The following is a 5,941-nucleotide window of genomic DNA, read 5'->3' on the forward strand; positions in this document are numbered from 1 at the left end:
AAAAAAAAAAAAAAAAAACCCTGAAAACCTGGATGAAATGGACAACTTTCTAGACAGATAGACAGATAGCAGGTACCAAAGTTAAATCAGGATCAGATTAACAATCTAAACAGTCCCATATCCCCTAACGAAAGAGAAGCAATCATTAATAGTCTTCCAACCAAAAAAAGGCCAGGACCAGATGGGTTTAGTACAGAGTTCTATCAGACCTTCAAAGAAGGCATAATTTCAATTCTCCTCAAACTATTCCACAAAAATAGAAACAAAAAGTACTGTATCCAATTCATTCTATGAAGCCACAATTGTTCTGATACCTAAATAACATAAAGACCCAACAAAGAAAGAGAACTTCAGACCAATTTCCTTTATGAATATTGATGCAAAAATACTGAAAAAAAATTCTCAAAAACTGAATAAAAAAAAATCAAAATGATCATCCATCATTATAAATTAGGCTTCAACCCAAGGATGCAGGAATGGTTTAATATGACAAAGTAGACTTTATTCCACGGGTGCACGATTATTACAAGATACAGAAATCCATCAACATTATCTGCTATATAAACAAACTCAAAGTCAAAAATCACATATTCATCTCGTTAGATGCAGAGAAAGCATTTGATAAAGTGCAACACCCATTCATGATAAAAGTTTTAGAAAGATCAGAAATTCAAGGCCCATTCCTAAGCATAATAAAAGCATTATATAGCAAACCAGTAGCCAACATCAAACTAAATTGAGAGAAACTGGAAGCAATCCCAATACAATCAGGGACTAGACACTTTCTCTCTACCTATTCAATATACTACTTGAATTCCTAACCAGAGCAAATAGACATCAAAAGGAGATCAAAGAAATACAAATTGGAAAGGAAGATGTCAAAATATCACTATTTGCAGATGATGTGATAGTGTGTATGAGTGATCCTAAAAATGCCATCAGGGAACTTCTAAACCTGATAAACAGCTTCAGAGCAGTAACATGATAGAAAATGAACTCAAACAAATCAGTATCTTTTCCCTACACCAAGGATAAACAGGCTGAGAAAGAATTTAGTGAAACAACACCCTTCAAAATAGTCACAAATAATATAAAATTCCTTGGTGTGACCCTGACTAAGGAAGTGAAAGATCTGTATGATAAGAACTTCAAGTCTCTGATGAAAGAAATTGATGAAGATCTCAGAAGATGGAAAGATCTCTCATGCTCATGGATTGGCAGGATCAATATAGTAAAAATGGCTATCTTGCCAAAAGCAATCTACAGATTCAATGCAAATTCCATCAAAATTCCAACTCAATTCTTCACAGAGTTAGAAGGAACAATTTGCAAATTCATCTGGAGTAACATAAAACCTTAGATAACATAAACTATTTTCAACAATAAAAGAACCTCTGGTGGAATCACCATGCCTGAACTCAAGATGTACAACAGAGCAATTGTCAAAAAAAAAAAAAAAAAAACTGCATGGTACTGGTACAATGACAGACAGATAGATCAACGGAATAGAATTGAAGATCCAGAAATAAACCCACATACCTATGGTCACTTGATCTTTAACAAAGGAGCTAAAACCACCCAGTGGAAAAAAGACAACATTTTCAACAAATGGTGCTGGATCAACTGGTGGTTATCATGTAGAAGAATGCAAATTGATCCATTCTTATCTCTTTGTACTAAGCTCAAGTCTAAGTGGATCAAGGAACTCCACATAAAATAAGAGACACTAAAACTTTTAGAGGAGAAAGTGGGGGAAATCCTCAAAGATATGGGCACAGGGGAACAATTCCTGAACAGAACAGCAATGGCTTGTGCTGTTAGATCAAGTATCCAGAAATGGGACTTCATAAAATTGTAAAGCTTCTGTAAGGCAAAAGACACTGACAATAAGTCAAAAAGACCACCAAGAGATTCGGAAAGGATGTTTACCAATCTTAAATCTGATAGGGGAATAATATCCAATATATACAAATAACTCAAGAAGCTGTATTCCAGATAATCAAATAACCCTATTTAAAAATGGGGTACAGAGCTAAACAAAGAATTCTCAACAGAGGAATAACAAATAGCTGAGAAGCACCTGAGAAAATGTTCAACATCCTTAATCATCAGGGAAATGCAAATCAAAACAACCCTGAGATTCCACCTCACACCAGTCAGACTGGCTAAGATAAAAAATTCAGGTGACAGCAGATGCTGGCCAGGATGTGGAGAAAGAGGATCACTCCTCCATTGCTGGTGGGATTGCAAGCTTGTACAACCACTTTGTAAATCAGTCTGGCAATTTCTCAGAAAATTAGATATAGTACTACAGTAAGATCCAGCAATACATTTCCTGGGCACTTACCCAGAAGAAATTCCCACTTGTAGTAAGGACACATGCTCCACTATGTTCATAGCTGACTTATTAATGATATCCAGAAGTTGGAAAGAACACAGATGTCCCTCAACAGAGGAATGGATACAGAAAATGTGCTACATTTACACAATGGATTACTACCCAACTATTAAAAACAATGAATTTATGAAATTCTTAGGCAAATAGATTGATCTGGAGGATATTATCATGAGTGAGGTAACCCAATCACAAAAGAGACCACATGATATACACTCACTGATAAGTGGATATTAGCCCAGCAACTTAGAATACCCAAGATACAATTTTTAAAACATATGAAATTCAAGAAAAAGGAATACCAAAGTGTGGATAGTTTGTCCCTTCATAGAATGAACAACCAAATACCCAAGGAAGGTGTTACAGAGACAAATTTTAGAGCTTACACAGATGGAAGGACCATCTAGAGACTGCCCCACCTGGGTATCCATCCCATAATCAGCCACCAAACACAGACACTATCGTATACATCAGCAAGATTTTCCTGACAGGACCCTGATATAGCTGTCTCTTGTGAGGCTATGCCAGTGCTTTGCAAATACAGAAGTGTATGCTTACAGTCACCTATTGAATGGAACACAGGGCCCCCATTAAAGGAGCTAGAGAAAGTACCCAAGGAGCTTAAGGGGTCTATAACTCTATAGGAGGGACAACAATATGAACTAACCAATTACCCCAAGACCTTGTGTCTCTAGGTTCATATGTAGCAGAAGATGGCCTAGTAGCCCATCAGTAGTGAAGAGGTCCTTGGTCTTGCGAAGATTATATGCCCCAGTACAGGGGAATGTCAGGGTCAGGAAGTGTGAGTAGGCATATTAGCGAGCAGGACAGGGGGAGGGTATAGGGTATTTTTGGAGAGGAAACTAGGAAAGGGGTTAGCATTTGAAATGTAAATGAAGAATATATGTAATAATTTTTTAAGTTAAAAAAAGAATAAAGAATCCTTTTTATCTCACAAACAAACAAACAAACAAAAAAACCTTACAATTCTATAACTGACTTATGTTATGTCCTGGCTTTATATTATATGCCCTCTGAAAACTATGCTGTCTATTCTGTTCTCTCAATGTAAGTAACTTGGGTTATCTATGAGACTACAAGTAGTCTTTCAACCCTGTCAGAAATCTGAGAATGATCAACATTCTTAAGATATAGGAAGTCTAACATAGCTTCCAGAAATGAGATCAATTGTAAAGACAGCTGCCTACTTATACAACCCCAGTAAGTTAGAAAGTTGGAGCATTAGCCTTCATCCTTTTAGCCCAGGATCATCTGACAGAAATATTTAAGGACTAGCCTATTCTGTCTTGCCAGAACTTAGAACTAAGCAGGCCTAACCAGTAAATTGTGTCCTTGCAAGGACAGCAGAGGTCTGCAGAAAAGATAGGCAATTTCAGGTGCTTCTTTGAATCCACAAATAGGAAACTGGAGCAGATTTGTATCAACAACAAATGAATAAATAAGATTAAATGTCACATTCTGTGGATTTCTGACATTTTTGAAAAACAAATATCTATGTAAAGTAATCTGGACTGTTCATTAACGGCTCTCAGCTCTTTTTAATAAAATATCTTGAAAACATGCTAAAAATAAACTCAGAGCTATGAATTTATTATTTGTTCCTTAACTCACAGACTTAATCATCTCAGATCAGTTTATAATAACAGTTATAGAAGAACTGGGTATAAGCTCAGTACTTTTAATTTTTTCTATCAATTGAATAAACTTATGCCAATGAAAACCTTCATTTGTATCAAAATATAATTCTGTACCTAAATAAGAAATTATGACTTCAACTTAGTAATAATTATAAAGATTTCTACCAAATGAGATTATGACCATACAATCAATTCTAGCTATTTCCTCCCTCTTTCAATTATGACCATTTCTAAATTGCCTAGCAAGACAACCTTGAAATAATCACCTCCAGCCCGAAAACCAAGTGAACTGGGATGACAACTCTTCATAACTTCTTCAAACTGAATATGGGCATTGAGATATTTGGAGGTGGGAAAGGGGAGAGAAAATGGGGGAGTTAGTTGGCCTTAAGAAGGTCACACCATCTTGGTTTTCTTGTGTTTGGGAAGTTGTATCTTGGGTATTCTAGGTTTGGGGACAAATATCTACTTATCAGTGAGTGCATATCAAGTGACTTCTTTTGTGATTGGGTTACCTCACTCAGGATGATATCCTCTAGATACATCCATTTGCTCAAGAATTTCATAAATTCATTGTTTTTAATAGCTGAGTAGTACTCCATTGTGTAAATGTACCACATTTTCTGTATCCATTCCTCTGTTGAGGGACATCCGGTTTCTTACCAACCTCTGGCTATTATAAATAAGACTGCTATGAACATAGTGGAGCATGCGTCTTTATTACCAGTTGGAACATCTTCTAGGTATATGCCCAGGAGAGGTATTGTTGGATCTACTGGTATTACTATATCCAGTTTTATGAGGAACCATCAGACTGATTTCCAGAATGGTTGAATCAGCTTGCAATCCCACCAGCAATGGAGGAGTGATCCTCTTTCTCCACATCCTCACCACCGTCTGCTGTCACCTGAATTTTTGATCCTAGCCATTCTAACTGGTATGAGGTGGAATCTCAGGGTTGTTTTGATTTGCATTTCCCTGATGATTAAGGATGTTGAACATTTTTTTCAAGTGCTTCTCAGCCCTTCTGTATTCCTCAACTGAGAATTCTTTGTTCTGTACCCCACTTTTTAAATGGTTTTTAATTTCTGAAGTTCAGCTTCTTGCATTCTTTGTATATATTGGATATTAGTCCTCTATCAGATTTAGGACTGGTAATTATTCTTTCCCAATCTGTTGGAGGCCTTTTTGTCTTATTAACTATCTTTTGCCCTACAGAAGCGTTGCAATTTTATGAGGTCCCATTTGTTGATTCTTGATCTTACAGCACAGGCTATTGCTGTTCTCTTTAGGAATTTTTCCTGTGTCCATATCTTCGAGGGTTTTCCCCACTTTATCCTCTATAAATTTCAATGTCTGTGGTTTTATGTGAAGTTCTTTGATACACTTAGATTTGAGCTTTGTACAAGGAGATAAGAAAGGATCAATTTGCATTCTTCTACATGATAACCACCAGTTGTGCCAGTACCATTTGTTGAAAATGCTGTCTTTTTTTCCACTGGGTGGTTTAGCTCCCTTGTCAAAGATCAAGTGACTATAGGTTTGTGGGTTCATTTCTGGGTCTTCAATTCTATGCCATTGATCTACCTGTCTGTCTCTGTACCAGTACCATGCAGTTTTTATCACAATTGCTCTGTAGTACAGCTTTAGGGCAGGCATGGTGATTCCCCCAGAGGTTCTTTTATTGTTGAGAATAGTTTCTGCTATCCTAGGTTTTTTTGTTATTCCAGATGAATTTACAAATTGCCCTTTCTAACTCAGTGAAGAATTGAGTTGGAATTGTGATGGGGATTGCATTGAATCTGTAGATTGCTTTTGGCAAGATAGCCATTTTTACTATATTAATTCTGCCAATCCATGAGCATGGGAGGTCTTTCCATCTTCTGAG

Source organism: Mus caroli, chromosome 7, assembly GCF_900094665.2.
Source record: "Mus caroli chromosome 7, CAROLI_EIJ_v1.1, whole genome shotgun sequence".
Lineage (NCBI taxonomy): Eukaryota > Metazoa > Chordata > Mammalia > Rodentia > Muridae > Mus > Mus caroli.